This window comes from Bidens hawaiensis, unplaced genomic scaffold, assembly GCF_021521415.1.
Source record: "Bidens hawaiensis isolate Kalapana, Puna unplaced genomic scaffold, B.hawaiensis_p1.1 tig00023071_1, whole genome shotgun sequence".
NCBI classification, from domain to species: Eukaryota; Viridiplantae; Streptophyta; class Magnoliopsida; order Asterales; family Asteraceae; genus Bidens; species Bidens hawaiensis.
In genome coordinates this window covers 214,576-231,374 of record NW_027493615.1, presented here as the reverse complement: position 1 = coordinate 231,374, position 16,799 = coordinate 214,576, and positions in this window count along the sequence as shown.

Below are 16,799 nucleotides of genomic sequence, written 5' to 3'. Positions count from 1 at the left end.
CCCTTTTCATAGTGTAATTCATAATTAAATTAATCATGCACTTACTTATACAATTTTACCACATAATAATATTATCATATATTTACACATATGTTGCCAATTTTACCTATTTAAATTCCCCGTGACTTCCCCTGAATTCCCTCGTGCAGACAAGTCTGTTATTATGTTCCGGACCATAATAATCCACTTGTCCATCCAAGTTCATCCCGATCTCGTCACAATATATTATTAGTTGATATTCAGATCCTATAATACTTGAGCTACTGGTTATATTTTAGGTATCTTTTAAGACATCCTAAATCTTTATAACCAATGGCTCTGATACCAAGTTCTGTAACACCCCGTAACCGCAGCGGAAACGTACACGGGATGCAACAGACACATCTGATATCAACAGCATTGCTTATAAAGAAAATACCACTACATTAATTTATAACATATTACATTGTTGCGAGTTGCGTTACTGTCTAGGTGTTACACACATATATTACCAATAAGACATTAATATATATTCATTACAAAATACAGAGCAGCAAGCTTCCAACAGGTAGCACAGATAGTTAAGCACATATCAATCATTCCAACCTGGGCATACCTAGAAAGCATGTAAAGAAAACGGGTCAACTACGAATAGTTGGTGAGTTTCACTAATTTAAATAAACCATAGATCAGTATAAAAATCATATGTTAATGATGAAATTATGCTAAGCCCGTTAATGAAAACTCTATTAACCCAAAAACACATTAAATGACCCCTGGGGACACTGTTAACCCAGAACATATCCAGTAACCCCTGGGGACACTGTTAACCCAGTACATATCAAATAACCCCTGGGGACACTGTTAACCCAGTTCATATCAATAACCCCTGGGGACACTGTTAACCCAGCGCATATCAAATACCCTCTGGGGACACTGTTAACCCAGAACCATATCCAATAACCTCTGGGGACACTGTTAACCCAGAAACATATCCAATACCCTCTGGGAACACTGTTAACCCAGAAATATATCCAATAACCCTCTGGGAACTAAGTTGCCCCAGAACAATTCCACCCGATAAACAAATTATCTATTCTATGCATCATACCAGATATATATATAAAAATATACAAGTGTTTCCATACGATCGGTATGTACTTAGATAATTTAACACAATCATGCTTTCCGCCCCGGGAAAATATTTAAAACAGTTCATTAAAAGGGGCTCGTGAAAACTCACCTTTTTGTGAGTCGGTGGGTAATATAATGAACAGCTACGTGCCTGGATCTGTAATATAATATCTAGTCGTTACTATATAATTCCCATAACTAAAATACGTACCAATCGGTACATCTGGGAACATTGTTAACCCAGTACTGTACTCGATTCAGGGACAATGTTAACCCCGTGACACTTCTAAGGACTCAGATTGTGACATTGCTTAGAGTCTGACAGTCAAAATTATCATTTTTATGATTTCCTTGATTTGCGTGCCTAGCACGGTTATCCGTTTTTAGTTTCAAAAATGAGTTTATTCACACTTAACCCAAAAATGGTGTTTGACTGTTATTTTAGTTAAAGTGATGAAATTAGAGCTCGGTTTGACACCCCGTTTGGCCGCGGGGCCCGTTTCCGTCATTTAGGTGCCGGAAACAGTAAAATCGGTAAAATTACCCAAATCATCCGAATTATTTTCGGATGATTTATTTTACTTATTTTACTTAGTTTTATGAAAATGGTCCATTTTTAGGTTTTTATATACCAGTCAGCTCGCTTATGCGAGATTTGCCGGTTTACACGTTTTAAGCTTTAAATATTTGTTTTTATGTTCATTTTAGCACAAATAATTACCCGTTTAGTCTCGGGTCTTGAAATTTTGCACAAAACTTATTTTGACAGAAAGAAAATTTTACAAAATTTTCCAGATTTATTTTCCTATATTTACATTTATTTATCTATTTTTAAACCTTTTTAATACACTAAATATGTCAAAAATACCAAAACACTTTAGAAAAATACCAAATTTTTCTGGGATGATCCTTGCCATCCTCATAACTCCCTGGAATTTTTCCAGAATTTAAAACTCATTTTTCAAGCCACTTTCACCCAAAACCGAGCTAGAAAGCCTTAGAACTCGTTTCACTGAAAAGCCTACTTAGACTTTTCCAACTGAGCTCAAATTTTGTGGGTGACTTTTATATGTTATAGAAAGCTTATATTAAATTTTCCAGAATTTTTCATCATGTTTAGCTATTTTTCACTATTTTTGGCCAAAACCGAGCATTAAATTCACCAAATATTCATCTTTTATCCAAAAATTACCAAAAATTCACAGATCTCATATTTTCATGTGTAGATCATCTCTGTGAAATTTCGTGACCCGACTCTAAGGACACGAAAATCTGTCCAAATCTCATATACACACGAAAACCGAACTATTTTGTGTTTTCTAGCTTTAGATCGCAAGGATCTCGGTTTCTAGCCTTTTCTAGCCGCTAGATACAACACTTACAAGCACCATAACACTATACCAAGCAAACTATACCAACAATCAAACCATTTCTTTCAAAGTGTCGGTTTTTAAGTAAAAACAAAGGTTTTAACCGTAAAAATCCGTTCTCGACTCTTTTTACTCATTTCTTGGACCAAGATCCCTTGTATAACATGTATACATCTCTTGATCATGCAAGAGTCGGTTTCATCTCGAGCTTTCACCCGTCTTTCACATGAAAAACTCATTTACAAATATTCTAACCATAAAATTTTATTCTAAACACTTTTAACTCATTACTTGGATCAAGATCCTTTGTATAACTTGTATACATCCCTTGATCATACGAGAACCGGTTCCATCTCGGGTTTTCACCCATATTTCACTTGGAACCCTTTTGTTCTTGCAAAAACAACTCAAAACTAAGTAATTAACACCAAAGATTATGTAATGTAACATGCTTATACCTTCAAAATCTTGGTTAAAATATGATGATCTTGGAAGAAAACTTGAAAGAGTTAGAGATTTGAGAGAGTTTGAGAGAGTTTTGTGTAGTAAAAAAAAGAAAAAATGGATTGTGTGTGTGTATAACTATGGCCGGCCAAGAGGTGGTGTGGGGGGGGGGGGCACAAGTTCAATATTAGCCACACATTTGGATTACACAATCCGGATAATGTTGTGGATAGTCTGGTTCAGTTCGTTTCTCGTTTAAACTCGTAATTCGGCTTGAAACGAGCCTAAAATGGTCGTTTTTCGGGTTAAAAAGAAATTTACATAAAACTGATTTAAAAACTTTAAAAACTTAACCCATGACATTAAAACATCATATTATTAATAATTACGCATTTTTTTTTCGGCTTGATTGATCGTCTCTTGCTTGGTTTGGTGTTAAAGGTTTCGTTTAGCGTACCGACGTACCATTAAATCGAAATCCTTTTTCTGTGCTATAATTCACCTATCCCGAAGCATTAATACTTCGTAAATATCACTAAACATTATATACATCGTCTATAATGTAATTCCCGATTCGTTCGGGTTTCAATAATCGTTCATTGGTTAATTGTAATTCCAATACGATTCACTATATAATCGAGTATGATTCGTACTATGAATCATATGTACTCGTATATACGTACTATAACTCATATAATCAATATTTAAATGACACGTAAATAGTATATACCGGCTAGGGTATACCTGGATTTGCCGGAATCGTTACACCGCATGACTAGAATCATTTTTCATAAGTTCGTAAAGTGGGTTAACAGCTTCTTTTTATCAAGTCACGAATACCGATCACATAATCCTGTGGTATCGCTTGAATATTCTCCTCTACAGTCTATTCTTTGTTGTTTATTTGAACCTTGGGATTACTGTTAGCCTTTTCTTGTCCAGACATGATGATACATGAATAATACAAGATTTAAGAAAAGACACACTTTCTTATATTACATTATTTATTTTACAAGAAAGAAAACATAATAGTCTACAATGATTCATAGCAGCTATTCTTAATCCCTAATCCACTTTTTAACAAGATTTTTCATCTTATCACATTTCTTGACGATTTTCTTTCCTACTCTCTTTGTGTCCACTTTCTCGTTCCGCAGCTCGTCCATCACCGCATGTTAGGATATCCCATTGGTGCAGATGCAGCTGGGAAGAGATAAGCGTTTTCTCTTGGATAAAGATGTGAATTTGCAACATATGCATGCATTTCCTCATCGGGAACATTAGTAGTATAAAATTTCTTGATAAGGTTTGCCTCCTCTCGAATCTCATTAGCTTGCTGAGAGATTGAAGGTCTTGTTCCTACATATGGAGGAAAATAAAGATTTTCATCTTCCTCATCCTCTTCTTCGGGATCCTCTTCCGATTCTTAAGGATTATTGATTGGTGATTTAAATGATCTCTTTTTATAGGGCATAATAACCCTTATCTTAGGTTTATGGCTTGGTCTGGCAATAGTCTGTGGAAATTGATAATTGGATGGTGGCGATCCCGCTTTGGTCGGAATGATAGTGCATCCAACTTGATGAGCTAGAACTGATCTTCTATTTAATCTTACTCCAGACTTCTTGCTCCTCGGAAGGATGATAAGCTGGAATTTCAGATGGATAGTATTGGGGAATATTATCGGCAGTATCGTTAGAGATTTCGATTGGAAATTGTTGGCTTCCCAGAAGGTACGCGGTTGACTATCATATGGTAATGTCAGAATGATTGGTTGATTTTCATTGAAGAAGTTTGTAACACCCCGACCAATGGCGGATTATACATCGGGGCGCTACGAATTGTTTCATTACTCGTGACACTATTTGGGTGTCAATATTTGATAAATACATTTCATTGCGCATGCGCATAACACACCATAAAGTAACATAAATCACATATCATAACTCATAATATTCAAATACATAAATTTGTCTTGTTATATTTTAAACTAGGTCCAAAGTAAAAGAAAACATCCTACGTGTCCTCGAGTTTCCAAAAGCAGCTACAGCAAACCTGAACATGTGTTAAAATAAAACGTCAACACTTGCGTGTCGGTGAGAAATCAAGTTTAATAGATATAAATAGATAATAACAAAGCACTGCGCGCAACATGTGTATAACTGGTGTTCAACATAGTGTGTAAACAGATTGTGATCAAGCCTAAATAGATCATAGCTCATAGTTCATAGTGTGCTCCAAATCGAGCAAAAACAAATAATCATTCGTGTATGTGCAAACAAACCAAGAAAAATCGTAACAATAGGTCTCCCGTGTTTATCTAATGGATCCATGAAAACTTCGGAATAGGCCGATCAAAGCGGTTAATGATCAACACATACAAATATACAACACTAGTAAACATCCATAACACATGGGTTTTGCGCACATAATTTCATAAACAAGTTTAAGACTCAAGTTGTACGAACACATGAACATCCCAAAACATTAAAAATAAAAGGGGATTAGGTACGAGATTACTCACTTGTAAAAGGTGCGTAAGAACCAACTTTTAAACAAGCGAAAGTTAACCTATAAATAAGTGGTTATTGGTTTAACGATTGGTTTTTATGTCTTGAATATATGCAAGTCACTTAAACAAATTATTATAAAAAAAAATTATATATTATATATTTACCGAGATTTCTGGGCAGAAAAGGAGAGAAGACGGATTGCAAAGAGGGGAGTGGAGGCGTCGCTGAGGATCTTCGGCTGAGAGTAAGGGAGAAAGATTTTGGGGAGTGTTTAAGTGTTTGAGTGTAGTGTTTAATTATCCAAGAAATTAGTTTTATTTATAGGAAAACCCTAGGGAACACATCCCTTGAATTGGGGAAAAAGATCTTATCAAATCAAAGCAAAAGATATCAAAAGCAAAAGATATGGTGGCAGCTGCAGGGGATGGGGAAGGCTGACAGGTTACTGTTCATAGCATGGGAGGGGTCAGTCAAAGTACTGTTCAAGACATGGAAAAGAAGATTTTAAAAGATTATGCCAGTTACTTTTTCTAACAACCAAGAGGGTTGGTAAGCAAGCTGCGCCGAAAGTGACTTTTCGGACAGATGTCAGATCTGGCCTACTGTGCCCATACCTTGGCAGGTATAGCACAGAAGATAAGATATTTCAAAAGCATACAGGCTGGCTTAAACTGGAGAAAAGACTTAAGTGTCTAGCGCGAGAAGGCTTGAGTGCGCGAGGGCGAAGGCAGACAGAACAATCCTTAGCGCGCCGCGGGAAGAACTACAATCCTTAGCGCGCCGCGGGAAGAACTACAATCCTTAGCGCGCCGCGGGAAGAACTACAATCCTTTGCGCGCCGCGGGAAGAACTACAATTCTTTGCGCGCCGCGGGAACAGATCGTCTCGCGTATCGCAGGAACAGCTGGTCTTCACGCAGGCTTCCTTGTAAGGAGTCTGGCGCGTGGAGCTGCGCAGACATCCTTAGGCGGGAAGAACCAAAGGACAAGCAAAGAGTTAAGAGAAAAAGGGGCGGGACGGCGGAAGGGAATTATTATTATTATCATTATTATTATTAGTATATATATATATATATATATATATATATTTATTTGATAAATTTATAAAGATTATAATCAAATTTTAAATCTTAAAATCGGATCCGAAAACGGGTACCTGGGTCGGGTCGGATTTGGGCAGTTGCCACAGTCTTCCCTACTTTAAGAAATTTCGTCCCGAAATTTATCTCGAAGTAGGATGCGCAGAGAAAAGGTGCGGGTATTTGATCTTCAATTGATCTTCCCTTTCCCAAGTGAACTCGGCTCCGCGCTTGGACTCCCAGCGAACTTTGACAATAGGGATGCGACTGCGCTTGGTTTGCTTCACCTCGCGATCCATAATCTCAACAGGCTTCTCAACGAAATGCATAGACTCATCAACTTAAACTTCATCAAGTGGTATGTGGAGGTTCTCGTCAGCTAAACATTTCTTGAGATTGGATACATGGAACGTTGGATGCACATTGCTGAGCGCGGGCGGCAGGTCCAGTTTGTAGGCAACCTTTCCCACTCTCGCAAGAATCTTGAACGGACCAACATAACGAGGTGCAAGCTTACCTTTCTTCCCAAAGTGGGCAACACCCTTCCAGGGCGACACTTTGAGGAGAACAAGATCACCAACTAGAAATTCGAGAGGCTTCCGCCTGCGATCTGCGTAACTCTTCTGTCGGCTTCTGGCAGTCAGCAGATGATCACGGACCTTGGCGATTTTATCGGTTGTCTCTTGTACTAGTTCGGGTCCTGTGATTTGAACTTCATCCACTTCGTTAAAACAAATCGGTGAGCGGCACTTTCGACCGTAAAGTGCTTCAAATGGGGCCATACCGATGCTGGAATGATAGCTGTTATTATAAGAGAACTCGATCAGAGGTAGGTGTGAATCCCAATTACCTCCAAAATCAAGAACACAAGATCGAAGCATATCCTCAAGGGTTTGGATGGTTCGCTCAGACTGTCCGTCAGTCTGAGGATGATATGCAGTACTCATGTCCAAACGAGTTCCTAACGCAGATTGGAGAGATTTCCAAAAGCGAGATATAAAACGGCCATCGCGATCGGATATTATGCTCAAGGGAGTACCATGACGGCAGACAATTTCTTTGACATATAGATGCGCAAGTTGTTCAACACGTTAGATTTCACGAATGGGCAGAAAGTGGGCAGACTTGGTCAATATCCTTTTTCATACCGGGCCACCAATAAGTAAGGCGCAAATCTTTGTACATTTTGTCAGCGCCAGGATGAATGGAATACCGAGTTTTGTGCGCTTCACTCAGTATGTCAGTGCGAAGAATCTCATCATTGGGAATCCAGATGCGATTGAGATAACAGAGAGTTCCATTCAGGTTAGGGACTAGATGCGCTTCCGCACCACACGCTAACTCGGCGCGTAGGTTGCCTTGGCTGATCGATGCGCGCTGCGCGTCGCGAACGCGTGATTCAAGATTGCTTTGGATCGGCGCGAAGTGAAGCTGCGTGCGCGGCAAAATACAGTTGAGTTGACTGGGTTTCCGGCTGAGCGCATCGGCTACCACATTAGCCTTTCCAGGGTGATACCGGATCTCACAATCGTAATCGCTGATGAGTTCGTTCCATCGGCGTTGTCTCATGTTAAGTTCCTTTTGATCAAAAATGTGCTGAAGGCTTTTATGGTCGGTGTATATGATGCACTTAGTACCATAGAGGTAGTGTCTCCAGATTTTTAAGGCAAATACAACTGCGCCAAGTTCGAGGTCGTGAGTCGTATAATTCTTTTCATGAATTTTGAGTTGCCTTGACGCGTAAGCGATAACCTTGCCTCGTTGCATAAGTACACAACCGAGACCTTGGTTGGAGGCATCACAATAAACGACAAGGTCGTCAGTACCCTCTGGTAACGTTAGAACAGGAGCTTCGCACAACTTTCGCTTGAGCGTTTGAAAGGCTTCTTCTTGCTTCGAGCCCCAAATATACGGTTTGCCTTTGTGCGTTAATGCTGTTAAAGGCAAGGCGATTTTTGAGAAGTTCGAAATGAATCGCCGGTAGTAACCAGCTAAGCCCAAAAAGGAACGGATTTCAGTAGGAGTGGTCGGTGTAATCCAGTGCTTGATTGCTTCAATTTTGGATGGGTCGACATGAATACCCATCTTGTTTACAACATGACCAAGAAACTGTACTTCGTCAGACCAAAACTCACACTTGGAGAGTTTGGCATAGAGTTGTTCGGTTCGAAGCTTTTGCAACACCAACAGAAGATGTTGTTCATGCTCGGCCTTGGTTTTGGAATATACCAGAACGTCATCGATAAACACGATCACGAATTGGTCCAAGAAAGGCCTACACACCCGGTTCATTAGATCCATGAAGACAGCGGGTGCGTTGGTTAAACCGAAGGGCATGACCAAGAATTCAAAATGACCGTAACGGGTTCGAAAGGCAGTTTTGGGAATATCTTCTTCGCGGATACGCAACTGGTGATAGCCAGAACGGAGATCGATTTTGGAGAAACAGGAGGCACCTTGGAGTTGGTCAAAGAGGTCGTCAATACGCGGTAAGGGGTACCGGTTCTTAATGGTGAGCTTGTTCAGCTCGCGGTAATCGATACACATGCGAAACGAACCGTCTTTCTTTTTAACGAACAAAACCGGAGCACCCCACGGCGAAGAGCTAGGGCGAATGAATCCTTTATCGGTCAACTCTTGAAGTTGACTCGCTAATTCTTGCATTTCAGCGGGTGCAAGTAGATAAGGAGATTTGGCTACGGGTGATGCACCAGGAACAAGATCAACACGAAACTCGACTTCCCGAGCGGGAGGTAAACCAGAAAGATCTTCGGGAAAGACTTCAGGAAAGTCACGCACGATGGGGATTTCATGAAGTTTCTTCTTTCCTTCATCGGGTTTGACCACATGAGCTAAGAACGCGACACATTTCTTTCGTAAAAGTCTTCGGGCTTCAGTGCATGACATACGTTTAAGACCGTTAGATGGTTTCTCGCCGTAGATATGAAGATCTTGACCATTTTCCCGAGGAATGCGAATCAATTTCTTGGCGCAGATTACTTCGGCGCGATTTTGCGAGAGCCAGTCCATACCAATAATAACATCAAAACTTCCAAGAGGCAAGGGAATGAGGTTGATTAGAAAATCGTGTTCATTAAGGTTAAGCGTGCAATCTTTGATCACGGAGTTTATTATAATTGTTTCACCGTTAGCCATTTCAACTGTAAAGTTTCCGTTTAAGTTTATTCGCGGTCGCGCAAGTTTTTGTTCAAATGCGCGAGAAATAAAACTCCTATCGGCGCCAGTATCAAAAAGTATAGATGCATATTGTCCGTTAAGTAAAAATGTACCATTAACCACGTCATTATTCGCTTGCGCTTGGTGCGCGGTTATATTAAAAGCTCGTCCGCGCGCCACTTGGTTTGAAATTTGGTTAACCGGATTAGCTTGCGTAATTTGTACTTGCAGTCTCGGGCACGCGTTCCGGAAATGACTGGGGTCACCGCAGTTATAGCACGACCTGGGTCGTGGATTATGGTATGTTGATTGTGGGTTTTGCGGGTAGGTTGGTGGTGTTTGCGCGATTGGGTTGGCGGGAAGGACTCTACAGTACTCAGCAGTGTGACCAATACGGCCACATCTGTTGCATTGTCGACACGGGGCTTGAGTTGGGTGATGAAGTTTACAGGTTGGGCAAAAGGGTTGGTTTCCTGTGTAAGGTTTCTTAGTTGACGGGGCAGGGAGCGCGGAATTGGTTAAGGCATAGTTATGGACTACAGGGGGTGTTGGGTAGGTTGACAGTGGGTTAGGAGCGTGTACTGGAGGTTGGTAGGCGGGTTGCTGGACAATGAGCGGGTTGGTAAGCGCGTAGGCTTGATGATTGGGTTTGTGCCTGCGTTTGAGGTTGTTACGGTTTGAGGGTTCTGGCTTGGTTTCTGTTGGTTCTGGGACAGTCTTGGTGAGTTTGGTCTTCTCGGCTCCCCGCAGGAACAGGGTTCCTGCCCTGACATGGTTGTCGCTGAGCACAGCGGCCAACTCGATGGCGTCAAAGAGGGTTACTGGGTTCCTGGCCCATACAGAATCTTGAATTTCCATGGGGAGACCCCCAAGAAACTTTTCGATGGCGCGGCGGGAAGGGGTAACTAGGTGCGGGACAAGCAAACTTAGTTCGTGAAAGCGCGTAGCGTACTCGCGCGCTTCGCCACTGTACTGTTTCAAGTTCCAAAATTCCTCCTCAAGGCGCTTTACTTCGTTGGGAGGGCAGAATTCTCGAGTCAAAAGATCCTTGAATTCCTCCCAGAGCATGCTAGAAGCAGCCTCTGCGCCACGCGCGTGAGCTACTCCGTTCCACCATGTGAGCGCCCTTGATTCCAAGACACTTGAGGCGTATAAGGTTCGTCGGTCTGGAGGGCAATGGGTATGGAGGAAGGTGTTCTCAATTTTCTCGAGCCATTGGAGCATTACGGTGGCTCCTTCGAGCCCTGTGAATTTCGGAGGGTTACCCGCATTAAAGGACTTAATATTGTATCCGGAGGGGTTGGTATTATTTTGATTTAAGGCTTGGGCTATTGCGGCGGCCATTTCCTGGGAACGACGCTGCATACGTCTGCGCGAGGCTTCTCTCCTCTGATGACGGCGAGCTGATAGCGGAGGCATTCTATAAAAGTTTTAGTTTTTGTTAATATCTTGGTATGGGAAATCGTTTTAGTGCAAAGTATATCATTGTAAAGCTTGTTTCGCGGAGTTAAATGCTATCAAATTTTGAAGTAAAATATGAATTTAAATGCAAACTTAATACAGGTAATGAATTCGAATTGAAAATCGACAATTCATGCATCACCATGACTTTTCAAATCTTCAATTTAAAATATACGAGTAAATGAGTATTGGAGGTTGACAATTCATGTATCACCATGACTTTTCAAATCTTCAATTTAAAATATACGAGTAAATGAGTATTGGAGGTTGACAATTCATGTATCACCATGACTTTTCAAATCTTCAATTTAAAATATACGAGTAAATGAGTATTGGAGGTTGACAATTCATGTATCACCATGACTTTTCAAATCTTCAATTTTAGAACATAAAGTTAATGGGGATTGAAAATCAACTATTCATGTATCACCATGACTTTTCGGATTTTCAATGTTAAGTCCCAACAACAAACGAATATGTAAGTAAAGAAACGAATTGAAATTTAACAATAAAAATCGAAAGATCGCGGATAAAACATGAAATCATGTGCTGCGTATGCGCAAGCATATTTTATAAATATCGAGTAATTAACAATTAGCGCTCAATCATGAGATTTTTTTCATGCGCGAGAAGGGACTCTTAGGTATTCTAGGTCGTTACGTGTAACCACCTAATCCTAAAGTCACGGAGCTCTGATACCAATCTGTAACATCCGGCCCCTCGCACCACCAATATTGTCCGCTCTGCCCACGAAGAGCTCACGGATTTGTTTTTGGTTGCCCAAAACGCGTTGGTGATTAAAGAGGCAGGACATTTACTTATGAACCAAGGATCTCTCTTGTCCACGGCCGATGTGGGATTTACCTAAGAGTGGGACGATGTTGTGTTTGCCAAGGGTGTTACAAAGTTAGTCTAATAACTATTACTGCTCGCCATATCTTGATGGTTCGCGAATGAGCGTTGGTTTTGTTCGAATGGCTACTCGGTGTCTATGACCAAGATAGTTAATATAAGGCATCTGCACTTAGTTAGGCTCAGAGATAGAAAGTTTACCAATCCTATCTTATCCCTACGAAATAATAATAAGAATAATAACTTTAAGGTTAAAGCTTAGCTACTAAAGTTTAAATACCTAATTCACTGAAACCGATGGCTCTGATACCAACCTGTCACACTCCGACTTAGGGCCTACAAGTGTGACCAATAATTGGTACCTGTTTTGTAAATATATCAGATTTATGGGTTAATTTTAGAGAAAGACTTTAGGTTTGAATATAATATTAATTTACATTGAAAATTTACTTGGGAATTAAATACCCAAGTATTTGTGTTACAAAATACATGTTCACATTACAAGGATTTAATATCAAAAAGTTGAGCCATCATGTAACGCGTTTCTAACTCGACTATGACTCCAATCCTTTCTACTTCTTATAAGTACTAATTACCTCATTGGGTTGGAAAAATACGTCAGCTATGTGCTGGTGAACACGCATGACTCCAAAAATAATTAAATAACAGTTACAATACAAATATAGTTTTCTGTACATGCTCAGCGGAAATATTTCTACTTCTGGTATATGTACCACTTGGTATATGTACCATTGCCCTACACACACAAAAGTGTTCCCCGAGCCACGTATCCCCTAATGGAGAACTAGTTATGACTGTTTGCCTGCGACCACGTAGCCTTTGATTGTTTTGGCCGAACAGTTATGTTTGGATCCAGACACATGTGTAATTGCTCTGAGTTTCTTTTATTTTCTATCTTATATTATAACGTTTTAGAGATCACGCAATCTCATGTAAACGTTGACTGACTCTTTAAGACAAACAACCCGTTCATCTTATAGAGTATAAATATGTATTGACTGTTTGTAAATGGTTAACGTATTCACCTGTACCGTCGGTGTGCGTTTGAAACCTTGATCGTGAATGAGAATGATACATGAGATAGGTTTGTATAAATATTTGAATGATGTTTCTTGATTAAGCTATTTACTCTTAAGCTTAACCTTAAAATAGTTTATCTCTTTTTGTTGAATAAAAACACTTTGTTTTACGTGACGTTTGATATAACATGCTTTGGCTTAATAGGTTCTAACACGTTGGTGAGTTTCTCCAGGTAAGTAAATGGGTCCCGCGGTTGATTGGGATTTGTACGAATTATTTTTCCTTAGGCAAGAAACTCACTATCAGTGATATCACCCTTACAGTTTATTACATGCCCGTCAAAATATATCTTTTGTTAACATTACTTCATTAAGAAGTAACATTTATGAAAATTGTTTATGAATGTTTAAAAATGCTTTTAAGGTTAAAGTCCATAGCCTCGATTTGATGTCTAAGCTAGATCTTAAATAACTTAAACGTAATTCCTACCTTAACACGGATTCTCGGAATGATAATAAGAAAAGAGTAAACTTAACGGGTAGGGTCTTGATCTTAATCGCTTATATGAGTGATAACTCATTTATAACTTCGTTACTTGCACAAACTTCGAGAAAACAGAACATCAGCTCGTCACGGAAATCGGGCAAGCTTCCCTAGGCTAAGTGTGTGTGAAATGAAGGTGTTTTGGGATGAATGAGGCTCAATCCCACAACCTACTATTTATATGCAAAAATATAAAAAAATATTTTTAATTTAATAAAAAAAATATTTTTTTTTCTTTCATCCTTATTATATGTTGTTATTCTTCACCACAAAAAAATATAAAAAAACTCGTCGTAGTGCACATATGCAATACATCAACTTATTTTAATGCATATATGCACTAGAGTGTCTTTTGATAAGTGCAATAGTGTTATATTATATAAGAAAATAAAAAAATCGATATAATGCATATGTGCATTAGTATTGTATTACATATGTGTGATAGTGTGTATTGCATACAATTATTAGTGTTGTATTTATGTATATTTAATCATGTGTATTGTATAATTCAATTGTGTTATATTATTAAAACACTATTGTATATATGCAATATATATGAGTGCACATATGCACTACATCGACATTTTTTTATAAGAAACAATATCAACTTATTAGAAGGATGAAAGAAAAAAATTACAAAATATGTTTTTTAAAACTATTAAAAATAATTTTTTTATAAGTTCTCTAATTCTTCTTTAGGAGGAGTTCTCTCTAGATCCCATATATATATATATATATGTATGTGTGTGTGTGTGTATATATATGATTGATTTCTTTTGAGAACCACTTTGAGTTTTAAGAACTCAACGTAACAATTTTTTTTTGATTTTTTACACACATGTAATACGTAAGTGTAAGTAACGTAAAAAAAATTACAATATTTTTTTACACACCGAATCGACTTATTACACATGTGTAACTAACATTTTTACTTGTGTAATTATCAAAAATCTTTATTCTCTCTGCTGATTAATTTTTTATTCAGATTTATTCTCAGCCACATATTCAATACTTATTTAATTAAATGTGTGGTCCATATCGAGTTCTTAAAGTTCTAACAACTTATCAAGTTCTCAAAATATCTTTCCTATATGTATGTATGTATGTATGTATGTGTATATATATATATATAGGATGAGTTATAATAAAAATAAATAGTTTCCTAGGAAGATCAAGAATAAATCTAAGCCCTTGGATCTATGATCTAGTGATTGAGATTGATAGTTTTTAAACTACCAAATAGTTTCCTAAGATCTAGGATATATGCTACATAGTTTCCTAACTCTAAATTTTATGTCATTCCTACTCTTCCTACAAATCTATGTTTTTTTATTTTAACCATTTTCTATATATATATATATATATATATATTTTAGATCAGAATCATGAGAGAACCTTTTTGAAATTGAAAACTATGAGAACCATTTTGGACCACAAAAAACCCAAAAATAAAAAAATCATATAATAAAAAAAAACACAAAAATCAAAAAAGTATAAAAACCAAAATTCTTATTTTACATCCTGGTTTCATAAAAAAACTCGGTTTAGCTAAATTATATACACATATGTATAATATATACATATACGTATATTTACATGTTTTTTTGTGCACATGTGTATAATTTAAGATAAATGATACTCTACATATGTGTATATTGCGTAACTAAAGATTATATAAAATTATACATATGTGTACAATACGACGTTTTTTTTTGTTTTTTTTATTTTTTTTAATGAAACCGGAATGAAATATAAGAATTTTGGTTTTTTTATTTTTTAAAAATTTTTGTTATTTTTTGTTTTATGATTTTTTAAAGGTGTTTTTAGTGGTCCAAAATTGTTCTCGAAGTTCTCAATTTACAAAGGGTTCTCTTAGGATCCTTACCCAATATATATATATATATATATATATATAGGGTAAGGTTAATGTAAAAAACAATAGTTTTGTGAGAAGAATAAGAATAGATCTAGGCCCTTAGATCTATGATCTAGTGGTTGAGATTGATAGTTTCTAAATAATTGTATTGTTTCATATTTACATTGTATAGTGTCATATTTAGGTTGTTTGTTATATTTTAAAGTTCTTCTCACACTTCTCATAAAACTCTTGTTTTTTATTTGAACTATTTTCTATATATTTATACATATATATATATATATATATATAGGGGAGATTTCAATTAAGAACCCCTTTGAGTTTTAAGAACTCGAAAGAACTCAGTGTAACAATTTGTTTTCGAATTTTTTTTACACATGCGTAATATATGTAAGTTACATACACGTAAAAAGATTACAGAATTTTTTACGCACCGAGTCGACTTTTTACACATGTGTAACGGACGTAAAAGTTAGTGTAACCACTTACATATTTATTTTCTCTCCTACTTTGACTTTTTTTGCCAGATGTAATCTCAATCACATATTCCAATCCATTTAATTAAATGTGTGGCCTATAATTGAGTTCTTAAGTTCATAAAACTCAACATGGTTCTCAAAATATTCCTCCCCTATATATATATATATATAAGGGTTCAAATAAAAAAACAATTCATTGTGAGAAGTGTGAGAAGACTTTAAAATAAAGTATACCACATAAATAGGACAATATACTATGTAAATAGAAAACTATACAACTTTTAGAAACTACCAATCTCAACCACTAGATCTTATATCCAATGGTCTACATGTATTCTTATGTTTCTCACAAAACTATTGTTTTTTACATGTATATATATATATACGTTTAAGTTCAAGAAAGAAATGAAATTACTGCGAGAAATGTGAGAAATGAATATGAGCCACTAGTTTTATTTTATGTTTTAAAAGTTTAAATATAAATGTAAAAGATATAAATGTAACAATAAATGCACACTCTCTCTCCAAATAATACAACTAATATAACCATAATAAATCTCTCTCTAATTAATATATTTACATAATTTAACTAAAATATTTAAAAAGATAGAAACACTAATTTAGTTTTCATAAATAATAAAAAAATGTTATACAAATGTGTCCATTAAATATAAACAATAAATATACAACATACACAAAATTATATAACCTACACTTGTTTTGAGCAATAAAAACGTACAATATACAAAAAAGCATACAACTTACATATTAAATTCGACATCAACAATTATATAAACTACACAAATATACACATATCCTACACGTGTGTAGGTTATATGTTTTTCGTGTGTA